Raw genomic sequence first — 16,938 nt, forward strand, 5'->3', positions numbered from 1 at the left:
CTGAGCGAGCGTATTGCAACTAAGTTCTTCTATTAACAGTCAGCTAATGATTTCTACATAAGAAGATGCGCACATGTATGCACGTCTATTTATTTATTCAATTCGCAAAAGAAACAATTGAGTCGAGTGCGGGAATCCCCGTTGAAGTTGTGTCCAAAATTAAAAAAAAAAAGACCTAAGCCAAATCTAATATTTTAAGACGACTATATTTTAAACAAAAATCATAACATTCTAACCACAGTTTTCACTGTGTGGCCAGTTAGTTTTCCCCAAAATCTACATAAACTGGCAATTTTCAATGAAAATCATTAGAGCCATTTTCGAACTACCCGTCCAGTGTCCACTTAGGACCCATGAAGAGTTGGCAAAGCAATAGGAGGAATGTTCAAAGCATTCATCCTCAAAGACGTAGATATGAATATGCATTTTTTGTGTGGTTACCTTCCCATTGTATTTCGAGACTGGTTTAAAGATTCGGAAATTCCCTTTCATCCCAGACACTCTGGAAGTAATCTGCGCTTCTCTTCTATCGGGTGACCTTTTTCACTCCCCCTTGTGTTTCGCGGCATATCAAACGCAGGGAAGAGGTTCACTTGAGTGTAGAAAACAAACATTATTTCTTGTCATTCAGCTGTTAAAGGGGAGAAACAAAAAAGGGAGGAAAAAAAAAAGTATCCCTGCCAAAATAATGCATACACAATCTGCAGGAGTTAATTCCCCAATCGGTGCCATCACCTGCGGGCGAGCCGCCATTTTCCTCTGGCACAGGTGACGTAAACAAAACCGGCAGCTGATTGGCTGAATGGCAAGAGCGGAGAGAAGCGATGTACACCAGACGACCCGGGCGTTAATGACAAAAACCAAGCTCGGAATTCTGACGTTGCATTTTCAAGAAAAACAGATTCCAGTATTGAACATGGGGACAAGAGCGTCTTCCCACAACACGAAGAAGGGAAGTCAGGATCAGTTATAGGCCGACTTAATTAGGTACTGCTATCACTTGATTTTTTTCTCTCCCCCCCCCCTCTCTTTTTTCCCCTCCTTTTTGGCACGTTTATTTCCCTTTGATTTACTGCCAAACGTCTCGATGTACTTGGTTATTTTTTTTTTCTTAACTTTTTTTGTCCCTCAGATCAACAAACCGAGCAATTTCGTTGTTTCAAAAAGCCTCCTCGGTTTCCTCCAAAGTTCTTTCATGCCGGCCTCGAATCAAAAGCCTAAAGACCGGATCTTTCTGGGCGTCTACGACAATATTTGCCTTGCAAAGTACATAATTTGAGGTACAAAGTGCGTAATTCTCTCGACTTCTAGACCTATCCATTTCACCATGTTCATAATTCGCTGATTTGAAAACATTCAGAAGTCGTGTAGACTCTTTCATCCACCCGCTTCATCCACAGATAAGAAAATATTGGACTGGGTTATTTAAAAAAAAGTGTATGAGTCAATAGCTGCAAGAGAAATGTAAGAAATGTATTTAGAGAACAAATGACAGCCATTTCTCCCCCCCCCTTTTTTTTCCTACTTCCCTTTACCCTTTTTTAAATTCTAGCAAAAAATCCCAATTTGTCTATGATGCTTTTCTTTCTTTCTTTTTTTTTTTTCAATAAAAAAAAAAAGGGTGTACTATCATTGAGATGTGGAGCGCAGCCAGTTTCCTTTCTGTTTCGTCGTCGATTCATTCATAAAAATTTCTTTTTTTGTTTACGCTCTGTGATGTTCGTGTTCCGAAACTATGTTCTCCCACTCTTGTGTGCTAAGATAAACCTTCTCCACGATATATTGAAGATTGTCCACAGTCTAATATCTCAATAGTTTGGTTCATTTATGGCTGCCTGGTCGTGCCGTAAGCGCGCTGGACTGTCGTTTGGACTTTCGATAGTCCCGGGTTTATACCCTACCAGCTGCTATCCCCCGTCGTCCTGCGGGAGGTTTGGACTAGGAAGTAAATTATCTTCTACTCTGAAGGATCATCCGAAACATGCATAACATTTTACAAACAAACGAACATTTTTTTTAATTTTATGCATGATTTGCTCAGTACTCGGCCAACAGCGTAAAATATGACAAAAAAATCCTCAAACAAGTTCTTAAATTGACTTATAATACAAAATCCTGACGCAAATTGGCTTCTTCCATCTTTTATTGAGTGCCTTAGTAAAAAATATGTGCGGTCTATAGTTTGCCTACTGCCTAACTCAGGAAGGCCAGAACTTATTATCCGGCGAGTCTTATCGCCTAATAACTCCTAAATCATAACACTTACAGTAAACAAACAATTTTGAGTTTATTTAGAAAAAAAAAATGTTCGCGAACTTGTTCCGTTCAAATTAGACTAGATCCCTTCAGGCACCTCTCAAAAATCTGACCACATGTAAGAAACAAGCATTTAATTCTGTTATCTCCCCTACCATTTTCTTTATTATCTCTCTTTATATCCCCCTTCCCAGCATTTTTTTTTCTTCTTTGCTAACAGTCGTGTCTCTCTTCCCCAGTTCCTTATTTCGAAATAGGGGGGGGGGGAGAGAGACAGAATCCCAAGAAAGCCGAACCTCCGTTTCGTCAATTTGCCACGTCCCCCGTGCCGTGGTTGAGTGGTGACCCGATTGAACACCGGGGTGCTGATCTGTTTGTTGGGTTTCACCAAATCTAATTCCCAGTTCGATGCTATCTCCAATCGTTCTGCCCCCCCCTCACCCCCATAGCTCTTATTTGCCTGTTATCATGGAAACAAGTCGCCTTTAGCGAGGATTGTGCCGAAGAGAAGCTGGGAGACTGCCCTGGTTTGTTCACTCTCATTATAACCCCATACACGGGAATACAAGTGCTGGCTTGAACAAGGGGAGAGGGGGGGGGAGTGTTGGGTAAAGGAATGAGGAGGGGGCGCGGCCTGAAGTCTGCTCAGGGTGCTAAGGTCTTCGCGTTTTGCGTCTGGATGCGTCGAGAATAGGTTACAATTGCCGGCAAAATTAGCGCGGGGTTGTCTCCCTCCACTTTAGCTCTTGTGTCGCGAGGGTTAATGCGAGTGTTCGGCGCGTGCTTCACGATGCGTGTGAACTTCACGCACTTTTTTTCCCCCTTTTCCTGCTATTTTTATAGAGCCAAGGGGGGTAACCCAGAGGTGGGTGAACGAGTTTACAAATTGGGCTGTTGAAAGCCGTCCCCGGAGAAGTTTGTGTTTTAATGGTACGAAATTAGCCGATAATTGCGTCTCGTGTGAGGACCTCTACTGAAGCTGAGACAATTTTCTTGCCTTATATTTTTGTTAAATTAAATATTATGTCATGATCTCACTTTTTTTTTTCTTCTTTTTTTTTTTGTCTCCCTTGGTTAAAATTTAGCTGATGGAGCATGACAACTTCGAGGCGGGTCTTAAATATCTAAGGTTTGAATAGAGAACACACCCCCAAGATGTCATCGAAAAATGAGAGAGAGAAAGAGGGGGAAAGAGAGAGAGAGAAATGTAAAAAGTATTTGAACTCCGCCATATTCTCAAAGATGATGTTTCGAGCAATCGAAGAGCTTATCATTGCTCTCTTAAAACTTATCTTTAAACTTATCTTTAAACTTATCTTTAAACTTATCTTTAAACTTATCTTCTTGTAATTGTATTGTATTTACTAAACTAAACAAAGTCAAGGACGCTAAAGTGAACTTCAGGGTTGCTGACTAAATCTAACAAAATTTGGAGCTACAAACGAAAAGAGAAACTTGGACTGTGCAATACTCAAATGCGCTTAGGAAAAAAAATTATCCTAGCAATTGAAAAAAAAACAACAAGAAAAACATTATAAAAAAGACACTACCTCCTTTATGTAACTTCTTGAGAGATTGTTTTTCTCTTAAATATTAAAGTATATTAGATTTAAAAACATTTTTTTACTCCGTCCCCTTTCCCCCGAGAAAGAGTTCTGGTTAATTGAATGAAGATCTAGTACACTCATAGACATATACACCATTTAATATTCCAATAATAAGCATTTATATCTAGACTTGGAAGACATAATTTCATTTATTAAATTCTTGAATCAATAAAGCTTTACATTCGGAAATTCCCGAACGTATTGTCCTTACGAGAACGCGATAGACCTTTCAAAACCGATGTACGATCTAGACCTAGATTTAGTCTCTAGCCAAATTTACATTTATTTACTTTTACTTTGAAAAATTATAACAGACAAACAAGAGTTTTCCCTATATGGTCAACGAGCTACTAATTCTTTTCTCAACGATATACATTAACTATTAAATTTCTAGGTAAATCGTCAAAACCATTTTTGAGATCAGCGTCCAAGCACCATCCATGAAGGAGTGACTTGAATAAAGATATAGCAGAGGCACCCATTTAAAATTTTTCTATTCATAGAAATCCACCAAAAAGTTAGATGTCTATATCTTTACGCTATACACGAGAATCTCTAATAGAGTAATGGTTCTTTGGTTAGAACTCGTAACGAAGCCAGAATTCTTATAGATTACTTCCAACCCAATCCTCTTAAATGGCTCTAATCATCTTCAGTTGTCCGGAGCTCTTTCTTGCACGTTGCCCTCTACATGACCGTGGATCTCGTGGTCTCGTCGTCCATCAAGTTCAAGTCCGAAGGTCAGTGACTTTGCTGCGTCTATGTTCGTTAGTTTTCTTGTTGGTTACACGGGGGCTTCTCGTTTAGCTCTGTAAGAATTAGAAGAATTTTAGAAATAGAAAACAAATAAGAGCATGTCTTTCCACACAAAAAAGCCAATTATTTGGTGTATCAGGGCCGGATTTAAGTATGTGGAAGCCACGGGTAGGGTTTTTGTGGAGTTCCCTACACTTTTCGGAAAGCTTTGAAAATAAAGATCCTTTTATGAATATTGTGAACATTATGAATTCTTATATCTAAAAAAAAAAGAAGCCATATTTCAGAATATACTTTTAATCTCATTTTTTCATTATTTTTTAAATATTTAATTTGCATATTTTAGTCTAAAAAAAAGTGTATATTTTTGAGTTTGTGGAGGGTAAAGCCCTTAGTAGACGCACTGCCTTAAATCCGGAGCTGTACCGGTATTGACAAATTCCGAGCAAGCTACAACTACAAGCGGACACTTCTTAATCACGACATTGTTGCCACCCGAAGTAAGATTTTTAAGTGTTAGCGTTAAAAATTGGGAAAAAAATACTTAAAAGTTTCTGACCAGTCGAAATTCCGATTAACATATGGCATTCACATCTAACGAGCATACTCCAGACAGACACTTCTTAACAATCTTAACCATGAAAGTGTTGCCAACTGACGTAAGATTTAAAGTGTTAAAGTATTAGCGGTAAGAATGTGAGAAGAATGTCGCAGAGAAAACTAAAACTTACAATTTTCTGGCTCATCGAAATTTGGATTTATTTTTATTTCTTTTGGAGGTCTCCTTCTTGTGGAGGTGCCGAGCCCAGCATGCAATCCCCTAAATCCGGCCCTCAGGAGAAAAAAACCCAACAACAACCTAAAACAAATATAAACTGCTTGTCTTATTCAATGTAAACCAGTTAGTCAGACTAAAAACTCAAAAAATCTAGGTGTTGAAATAAATGAAAGATTATCACGAAATACTTTTTTTTTTAAATGAAATTATGTTAAAATGTTATAAAGAATTAAGGTTTATTAAGAGAAATTGTTACAAATCAAACAAGACCATAAAACTAAAATGCTAAATTTCGTTGGTAAAGCCAATTTAAGAATATTCGTCCTCTAATCATCTTCTATTTTGAAGTAACGTCTGTAACATATAAGATAATATAAGAAGATCCCTTGAGTCAAGAGAACACAAAGAAACTAGAATAAATATTCACAATTGATTATAGAAACATTATTAGTATAATCACTAAATGTAGAAACCCTTAAATAATAAATTAGCAATACATAAAACAGTGAACTATAATTAACATATACAAAAAAAAAAACCTAATAAAATACTCAGAAAGACACAAACATAATGGCACATTTCTTATTCCATATGCTAGGACATATTCTTATTAGAGCTCCTTCTCCCCTAATGCCATTTGTTAGAAAATGGAATGGGTTGCCTGAATCAGCCAGAAAAACAAACAACTTAGCAGAGTTAAAGTCAATGATTAAACATGCATGACTTGATTAACACAAGGATACGCGTAAGACGTAATTATCTTTTCTTTTAAAATAACGTCTGTCATTTATAAGATAAGAAGAACATGAGATTGTCTTTTCAACTATTTATCTTTGCCTTTATTTGGACCTATAGTCTAGAACTTGCAAACCAGGACACTTTCTTAATGTCTGCCCTCCTTGTGGGACTGACACGGGATCTCTCTCTCTCTCTCTCTTGTTGGTGTAAGTGTAGATCAGTTTCATGTCACGCTTGCATACAAGACAAAACAAAGTAGCACAAACATGTATCGGTCAAGTCAAAGTAAAGTCCCCCTTTCAGACCATGCCGGTCTATAGGGCAGCTGATGTTAGGGTCATCTGTTTCTTTGGCTAACGGTTAACGAGTAGGATGTCATGTGGCCAGCACAACGACCAATCACATTTACTTTCCCCAACATAAGAGTTGGGTGGACTTAGAGGCACCCTAAAAACCCGAAGTTCAAAATCCCGGTCTGCACTGAGATTCGAACCCAGGACCCCAGGTTTGCAAGCCCAGCGCTTAACCACTCAGCCATCGCGTATCATTTACATTTTCTAAATACACAGCTTATCGACACTTGTACACCAGATACTCCAAATATTGAACTGTTTATATTTATTCACCATTGATGAAAATCTTCAATTGTAAGCAATGACACTGAAATAAAACAACATCATCTCCTTCAACATTAAAAGAAAACGAAACCCAATCAACAACAGCGTTTCATCTTTATGAAAAATAGACAACAAAACAACAACAACAAAACAACACATCAAAAAGAACAAAGGGATCGAAAGAAGAAAAAAATATAAAGTAAGAAATATAAATTCAACAAATGAAAACAAACAAGGCGCCGTGGCAATTTACGCGCCTCATCACAAGGGCGCAAGTGACAGTTTCCATTCAGGCCATTGACAGGGCGCTGTCACGACGCTTCATCATTAACTGCCATTATAAGTCTTGTAATGAAGGAGCCAGCAACGAGTGCTTTTATCTCATAGCTCTTGGACTCATCAAAGAGCTGAAATCAGAAAGAACATAAATAGTTTGGAGTAGGGGTGGGGAGAGGGGGGGGGGACGTCACTCAAAGTATGAAAAACAAACACGTTCATTAATTGCTCCAGAATGGAATGTATTTAGCTCGAGAGAATTCGTTTAAATAACAGAAATACGGGGCAGCGAATATTTTAGTTTAATGATGAAATGTCTGTCATTTTTAATAGCTGCAATAAAAGGGAAAAATAAGACGGCTCATATGGAACGAATGTTTCCTTCTAGAAACCGTTCTATCACACAGTTTGATTGATATGGCAGTTCGGCACTTGTCATTCTTCCTACTATTCTAGTGGAAACATCGGCACTTTTCTTCCTACTATTCTAGTGGAAACATCGGCACTTTTCTTCCTACTATTCTAGTGGAAACATCGGCACTTTTCTTCCTACTATTCTAGTGGAAACATCGGCACTTTTCTTCCTACTATTCTAGTGGAAACATTGGCACTTTTCTTCCTATTATTCTATTGGAAACATTGGCACTTTTCTTCCTACTATTCTAGTGGAAACATTGGCACTTTTCTTCCTACTATTCTAGTGGAAACATTGGCACTATTCATTCTTCCTACTATTTAAGTGGAAACATCGACACTTTTAGGTCGAGCCCATCCGGTCTTCAAAAGTCATTAGATTTCTGTCTGAATGGTATAAACCGCCTGTCAATAGGGCTTGAGTTTGAATCCCGCCTCGAGCAGAGTTGTGTCTGCTGAGCGCCGAAAGTTAGAACAGAAATCTCTCAGATACCCCGTCTCTCACAGTTTTACAAAATAGATTAGACAAGAAGGCACTGCGCATGCTTATAGTAGGAAATTTGTGTTATAAAAAAAATAATTAAAAAAATAGACACCTATCTCATTGAAACGCCTTTGAAATCTTGTAACTTTTTCAATGAAGAATTTATATATAGTAAATTCTAAGACATTTATAAAAATATGAAACATGAATAGATTTCTACACAATTTTATTTCGTAACAGTTTCTTAAGAGTTTAGATGTTAAAGCTATTTCTATAAAGAAACACATCACTCTCAAGGGGGCCACTTCCAGGCTAATAACAAATAAACAATTTCTTCCTAATAGCTTACCACATTGAATCGCGGGTTTGAATCCCGGTTGAGGCACGCACTTTTTTTTCAGTAATTAACTTAACTCTGAAACGGCTTCACTATACGTCAATGACTTAAACTCGCTGGTTTTCTTGGCTGATTCAGGCAACCCATTCCATGCTCTAATAAGGATTAAGGAGTATTTGTACAAATTATTCCTACCATATGAAACAATATATGATATGTCTTTATCATTGTGTCTTTCTAAGTATTTCATTGGGTTTTGTTGTTGTATTTGAAGATTATGGTTCAGTGTTTTATGCTAAATTGTTACTTAGATTTTTAGTCTTCTATCCTGAAGGCCTTCTATATTTCATGATTTTATAAAGCTGTTACTCTAATCAAATGTGAATATGAATTTGTTGATGGTCACTCACAAAGGCCGTGGGATACACATTTGAGACCAAAAGAAAATTCGCTACCAGGGACAGACGCAGACGGCGAAAGGAAAATCTTGATCGACCACCGGCGGACAATGGTTATGCTTTCCCTGGATGTGGAAAAATAAGTAGGTCACAGATGGGGTTGCGTAGCCACGGGAAATACTGCATTCCTCATTAATCTTCGGACTCGAAGACAAGCCTTATTATGAATTTGTTATGAATTTCACTGCTCTATATGGTGCCTGTTCTAGTTCCTCAATATTAATAGTATTACTATTAATAGTAAATCGTTGTAAAATAGTCTGTCCTTGAAAACAAAACAACGACATACATATTTAACTTTAAAAACAAAAGAATTCACTTTCAGAAGTTAAAAACTCTTTACGTTGCTCATAAACTTTGCAAGCTGCTTGATGTCAGAAATTGAATTATCATTATCTTTTTTTTTACAAAGCTTATATCGACTCACTCTGTCTGTCTGTCTGGGCAAAAAGTTTGTACACGTTATTTCTCCGACACCCAATCCTGGATCAAGCTGAAATTTGGCACATTTTTTCTTTTACCTGACAACAAAGGAATCAATTAAAAAAATAACCGACTAGTTATTTAGTCATGGGTAATAAATTATTTTGTTTGGTATCTCCAACAAAGGAAAGAAATAGTAATCGGCTTAAGTGGTGGTATAAGATGAGTTATTCCCCTTTACAGATTGTCGCCCGAGGCTTATTACAAATTTAACTACATGACTGATCCAAACTAATTGATACACTTAATAGAGACTTTTTTTTATTTTGCTTGTTTATTTGTTGAGGTATAAACGTTACGGACAAACAGACAACACACAACTTATAGCGACGTTTCTCTTCTTAAGGGCCACTGTGACAGTACATTAAAAGTACTGTAGAACGTGTTTATCCTATGTATTCTTTATTGTAACTGTATTGAATGCTGTGTGTCAGAAACTAGGGTCACACAACACAAACGAAGCTTGACACCGGTTAACTTTGGTTCCATTTTATGCCCTCTCTTTCAACATGCCAACTTTTTGTTCTCACATTCTCGTGTATTTTGCGTCATTAGCCTGATGAAATGATCCAACAATAAGACAGAGCGTGAGGGTTAAACACAAAACGTCTTTACGTCCATGGACAGCAACAAAAAAAATAACGTTCTTACGGTAGCATTGAATTTTGGGGACCTTGCGGCTTTGATACTGTGCCGCCAAAAGAGAAAGACTCGTTCCATTTGAAAAACCACTTGTCTTGCATGGCGTCTTCCGTTGTTATTTTCTTGGTTTGTTCTATTCCATTTTAGTTCCAATGACCAGATCAATACGGTAAACGGCGATTAAACATGTCTAAATCTAGCCCAACCGTGGCAGGATCCCTGATTGAATTCACACCTTCAATTCGGGATTCATGAATTATTCTATTCACCTAAAGATCGATTCGCGGTATTGAACTAATTGTTGAAATGTCCAGCCTTTTGTTCACGGCATTCAAACGCGGGACAAACATGGCCAATACACAAGCCAATGGGGCGGGGGGGAAGAGGCTTGTACAACAGCGTCGAATGATTTCAGCTTAATGTAAAACTGATTGGATGACTAACAAAGAGAGAACAAAGATTTGTTTTTATTTTTGTTGTTGTCGTTTAGGACAAAGATTTATCCTGATGGATTTGACACGATGTTTAGGTGCATGCTTACAAAGTGATGTTGTTAGCACTGCAATCTGAAGCAATAGTAACAGATGGAGTGTCTAGCGAACCAGGAAGAAGGGACCTGGCCTATCTCTTCTGCATACCAAGCTCCAAGAGTTCTGCTTTAGCTCTTGTGTTGGAATTCTTTCAATGGAAATGTTAACATTGAATTCAATGAACCAATGCAATGTTAAAACACTTGAATACAATATACAGTGTACCCCAGTTCTTGACCATAATTCTTTCCTGAAACTTGTTCGAGCGACGGAACCAATGAAAAACAATGAAAAAGGATTTAATTTTAGTTATTTCACACCAGATGCAGTGTTAACATTTTTGTAACCCCTATTGGCGACGCGTGTATGATCAGCTGACACATGTGACACAGGCCAGTAAGACAGTTAAGCTTGCTATGTCGATGGACAAGGGGCCAAGGGATAGTGTGTAAGACATGACAGCGAGGAGACGGGACAGTTAGTCGGCCATGAAGTCGGTCCTGGCGGAGTCCTCGAGTGAAACGTACGAGTCCAGGATGAGATAGAGAGACAGTAGAGTGTAGTACGGTAGTACGGTGATGTACAGTGTAACATTTGTAGTAGTTGATTGTGTTGCCAATTTTGTCGTATTGGCTATTTGTATTTACTCATTAAAGTACCCGATTATTTTGGAACACTTTTTGTCAAGTTCTTGAGTTAGATGTGGTGTGTGTTGAGCAGTGTTTACAGAAAGCCTGATTAGAAGAGAGAGAATCATAACAACATGTATATCGTAAAACCATGTTTATCCATGTATATCCTAAAACCATGTATATTCACGATTTCACGTATGTCCTAAAACCATGTATATCCATGTATATCCTAAAACCATGTATATCCTAAAACCATGTATATCCATCTATATCCTAGAACCATGTATATCCATGTATATCGTAAAACCATGTATATCCATGTATATCGTAAAACCATGTGTATCCTAAAACCATGTATAGCTATGTATATCCTAAAACAAATGTCGAAATATGAAGTCAAGCATGTTATCTTTATATTTAGCAATATTGAAGATGAAGACCAATCGTCATAGAAGACCTGTGGTCCGTTTTTACCAATAGCTCGTTGGCACGTCACAGGTCGTGACGTTACGCCTGTGACGTGGCAAAGAGCTATAGGTCGAAACTGTTATGGGCCTTTTATAACGGTTCAACAGTCGTTATCAATGTCTTTTCTTCCCTCAGTTCAGGAAGGACTTTTTTTTAGGACCTGTGATTAAAGATTTTATATATTAATGCGAAAAAAAAAATAAAGTTCAATTCTTCGAACACACCAGATTACAACTTGCCCCCCCCCCTTTGCCTAATTTTTTCCCTCCCATTAGGGGACATCTCAAATATTACGTCTTAACAATAGGACCATATACATGTTATTACAAGAGTTATGCTCCTTTGCCTATGCGAGTAGCATCCCTTGACTTATCCACGTTGTTAGCCAAGATGGCGTCATAGTAAACATCGTATTTGAGGGTTAACTTTCAAACCTAATCATATTGAAGATAATTTACTTCCTAGTCCAAACCTCCCGCAGGATGACGGGGGATGGGAGCGGGCAGGGTTTGAATCCGGGACCATCGATAAGTCCGAACGAAAGTCCAGCGCGCAAACCAGGCAGCCATCCAGTGTCCTAATTTTTTACAATAAATATTAAATATTACGTCACTGCCATGTAATCTTTCTATTCACGTGGAGTCTAAAATACTAGACAGCATTGATCTAGATCAGGGGTTCTCAACATGTGGGTCGCGACCCCGTTGGGGGTCGATTGACGATTTGCCAGGGGTCGCCTAAGACCATCGAAAATATGGATTGTGTTTGTCTATTCTTCTATTGCTGTATGTGTGTGCGTGGGGGGGGGGGAGTCGCGGTAGAGTTGGGGGGGGGGTATAAAAAGGGGGTATAAAAAGGGGTCGCCAAGCTAAAAAGGTTGAGAACCGCTGATCTAGATGATGTTATAGATGTCTTTGCTGCACAGAAAGCACGACGTGAGGCGATATGAATTGAGTTTTGCCACTAGTGCATTATCTCGCCAATAAACCATTAAGAGTCTAAACGATTTTTTTTTTAATTGGCGAATGTCGAAATGCAGGGGCCCCTAAATAGGTCAAGTCCCCAGGCCCCCTAATTCCCTAGCTACGCCACTGCTTGAATGTAGTGAAGCATGTTGCCTTTCTGAGATCAATGAGGATTGAGTGTTGTCGAGACCCAGCTATTTGACAGACATATACAGTCAAATATCTGCCCATTATTGCAATTGTTATTTTACATTTAAACAGCTATTTTCAAGCGCACAGTTTAATTCTTTAACTTTGTTTTGTTACAAATTTTAATAAATGCCTCTGTTTAAACACTATTGTTGTCATACGCTAACACAGAACGTAGGAAACAATGGTATTGAGGATTTATTTCTTGGCTTGAAACAACACCCCGAATCGCGACCAAAGTTGTCAGGAGATCAAGATTACATTATGGAGTCTAAAGTCTCTCAGCTTGTGGTCCTCTATATCAACGAACAAGAGGCACTCTCTGTCTATTCATTCTGACTGACATAAGAGCAAATTTAATCTAGAATATCGTCGAATGGATTCGCGCAGCATTTTTTTTTGTTTTGTTTGGACACTTTTAGAGGATTTTATAGACCTACTGTCTTCTAGATATTTAGTGTTGGTCCGAAATGATTGTCTTAAATATGTTATATAGACGCATTATAATATTACTTTATATATTACATATTTACATGAATAAATCAATATTCTGATATTGTAAATCTATCTTAAGATTAATGTGTCCTATTCTAAAGTTCTTCTTTTATCCATCTGTTTTACAGCCAGTCCCGAAAGTCGTATAGTCAGTGCTACGGAAAACATTCATGCTGTTTCCAAATGCTTCGAGCTGCCATATTTGGTGCTGGTTCCACTTAGAATGAACTAAATAGTTGTTGTTGTTTTCACGAAGCTTATATCAACGCACTCTGTCTTTCTGTTTGTAGGGTTGGTAAAATGTTTGTACACGTTATTTCTCCCACACCCAATCTCGGATTAAGCTGAAATTTTGCACATATTTCTTTTACCCGAAAACGCAAGAGCCAATAAAATAAATTAACCAATTAGTTAATTAACTATTGGTAATAAATTATTTTGTTTGGTATCTTGAGCAAGGGAAAGAAATCGTACTTAACAGATGTGGTGCTATAAGTTGAATTAGTCCCTTTGAGGACTCTTGAAACCTGAGTGAACATTTTTTAAATGCATTTAAAAAACGATAATGTAAACATTCACAAACATTTCCCCTTCTTCCCTCCCTTTATACATCAGGTCCAGACAAATGAAGGACCATAGTGCATTGAAACGATATCTTAGTTGCAGGTCACTGAGGTCACGATGAGAAAGCTAAAAGCTAAAAAAAAAAAATTAGGTAAAAATATTTATAATCGCACCTATTTATTATGTCTAGACCGCTCTTCTGTAAGATGACATGACTGATCCAAACTAATTGATACAATTACACTTTATATAAGCCTTGTTTTGTATTTTGTAAAGTCTGGGGTATCTGGAAGAAGATATTCTTACTCTACACTACTCATCAAACACAAATCAGATCATTGATTATCTTTGGTGCCGGCCATTTTTCGTATGGCACGCTTTACTTCCAGAGCTGAGGCTCATGTTTTTGTCAGTGTCCATAGCTTTCTCGGTGCATAGAAGATGCCTTATTCATATATAAGTGAGGGCAAAATCAAAGAGAAAGCGATGGGAAGACAACAAAGAAAGGACAGGTCTGTCATTGTAAAAGATTCTAGTCAAGAAAAAAAGAAAGGAATGGAGAAAGACAGTCGACAGATCATGTGTGGTACCCCAACGTTCAATAGACAATGGATGAAGAAATAAACTTTTGTCGTCAAGATGCCAAAATGGCGAGAGAATATAGCTTTCATGTACGAGTCTTAATAGCTCACTGACTTAATGACTTAGTTTTAATAACTCACTGACTTAGTTTTAATAACTCACTGACTTAGTTTTAATAACTCACTGACTTAATGACTTAGTTTTAATAACTCACTGACTTAGTTTTAATAACTCACTGACCGGATAAATATTTTGACAAGAGAAGAAATATAAGTCTACATAGACCTAACCATGTATTCGATCAAATGTCTTTTTTTTTTAAATACAGAAGCGAGTTTCATTGTAATCGTACTCGCTAGAGTCAATAAAATCGAATACTGGATTAGAATTGGACCGAATCAAGCTGCAGTCCGTGACCTCACAGATACAACACGATACTCTGAGAGTTTCAAAACAAATCCTTACTAAATGCATAGTCAAGGGCCGGTAATCTCATTTATCCGGACTCGTTCTATGAGAGGGCTCTGATTGGAGACATTGCTTCATTTCTGTTTGCTCGCGACATTACCGGCTGACGTCTCACACTCGGAGTTCATTGCAGACGACACGTCTGCCTGTAATGAATATATCACTTCCGGACGTTTGTTGAACCATTTTTTTAAAATTATTATAACATGATTAAGGTTTAACCAAGGTAGCAGAGAACAGGTTTAAACAAAAATCAATCCCTAATTGATAATCATACAATAACTTCAATATGCCTTATACAAACTTATATTTTATTTGTCATTGAATAGGAATCATGAGGAAAAAAAAAGAACAGTTTGGGGATCGAACCGAGGACAATCAAGTTATTAGAGCCACGCACTATCAACTGAGCTAAAGAGCCTTATTAAATTTTAGCCTGACATAAATGATCCCATTTTTTACTTCCAATTTCTTCATTCCAACTTGCTTTGTGTTTTTACCGGTCGTTGACTTGTATCGCCAAACTTCTTGTAGACAACTAAACCGATGTAGGCGTAATGTATCTTAACAAATAAGACTTCAAATAACTTGAATAACTTCCTTTTGTGAACAAACTAAATAACACTTTATTTATAATATAGACAAAATCAAGTTTATATGAGATCAAATTAATGTACTAGACTTTAGTAATAATATTCTTTAACAATATCTTACTCACTACACCAACACAACCTTTCAATCTCACGTTCTAGAGTTGTCTCCCCTAAGACCAAGACGACAATGCCATCTATGTTGCATCATTCACAACTAACCTTTTCTCACCGTCACCATAGAAACACACACACACACTCCATAACACTTAGACTATAAAAAAAGTGTGAGCTTATAGTAGGAATTAAAAGAAAGCAACAAAACACACACGCACACACACACGCTCACAATGGAGGATCTGTGGACACATCCTCACTGTTAGGCCTTAGTGAATATAGTGTTATTAATACAATAGGTACTCATGTTACAGTGGCCAGGGGCAGCAAGCCCTGTCAGCGCCCCTCCCCCAACATCGTATCTTACAATTGTGCATGTAACTGATATTTGCATAAGAACATTCACCACTTATCAATACAAAAAACTGACACCTAATTTAAAACGAAGTTAACAAATATATATTCAAAGACACCGTTTTCACAATGACAGCGGTCTCACCTCTCAAAGAACGGCTGCACCACCGACCCCACCCCCTCGGTACGTCTCTGGCTAGTGTGTTAGAAGGAATTAGGATAAGGAATTCTAAACATTGAGATTCACTCTTGCGTTATTTACAGGATGAGACATATAAAATAGTGAGATACACAATAGAGAGGACACAGTAGAATGTAGGCTAGAAGAGGTTAGTATTGACTGCATGGTCACTACATGTATACCCGACACTTAACATACTACGAGCGAGAGAGCCTGTCTCACTTAGAACCGATGAAACAATTTCGAGATAACGACTTATTTATTTATTGGGATACACTGTGATCACTATGGAGTTACAAACTCAGTGTTAGTTTAACGTTATAATAAACGCAGATGTGTAGGCCCATAAGCACACGAATGTTACTAAGTTCATTTTATGAATACATACAAGAAAAATGGAATAAGCCGGCTACACAACAGGTCTAGTAGCAAACAATGAGAAGTCGATCATGCTTCACACACTGGGTCTTTTTCTTTACTTGCATTTCAAAATTGTGCGCATATCTACACTCTTCTTCCTTCCTATGTTACAAATCAGACTTCGTCTGCTTTCTTTTCTGGTTGTGCTTTTATAGCTGTGGGTCATCTATGATCGTCTGCAATGTCATTGCTTAATTTCGGGAGTTATTTCTCTTAGTTTATCTACAACATTTTTCAGAATTTGATCGCAGTATTCAGGGCTGGCCCTAGAAATTGCGGGGCCCTATGCGAAACTGTTAGCGCGGGGCCCAGTGTGGGTAGGGATAAGCAAAATGTCAAAATTTAGATTTTGTATTAGAAAATGCATTCGTTTTTACAATAAATTTTTATTCAATGAAAGCTGACTGCCGTTGTTTTATCGGATTGGCACCCCTAAATGTCAATTTTGTCTATTTTTCAGGAGATATGAGTTTTCAATAGATTTTTTTCTTATTTCATGAGATTTCCAGGACTTTTTTGTGTGTATATTTTGCAAAT

The 16,938-nt window shown here is 37.7% G+C and overlaps 1 long non-coding RNA gene across 1 annotated transcript; it reads right to left on the minus strand.

Annotated features, from left to right (window-relative positions):
- Positions 1-3,778: 3,778 nt before the first annotated feature.
- On the minus strand, positions 3,779-16,510 carry LOC129923196 (uncharacterized). Its single transcript, XR_008775127.1, has 3 exons — positions 16,370-16,510; positions 5,351-5,478; positions 3,779-4,672 (listed from the first exon to the last, which is right to left on the minus strand). It is a non-coding gene; the product is annotated as an uncharacterized LOC129923196 (long non-coding RNA).
- Between the last annotated feature and the right edge of the window lie 428 nt (positions 16,511-16,938).

The sequence above is a fragment of the Biomphalaria glabrata genome, chromosome 15 (assembly GCF_947242115.1).
Source record: "Biomphalaria glabrata chromosome 15, xgBioGlab47.1, whole genome shotgun sequence".
NCBI classification, from domain to species: Eukaryota; Metazoa; Mollusca; class Gastropoda; family Planorbidae; genus Biomphalaria; species Biomphalaria glabrata.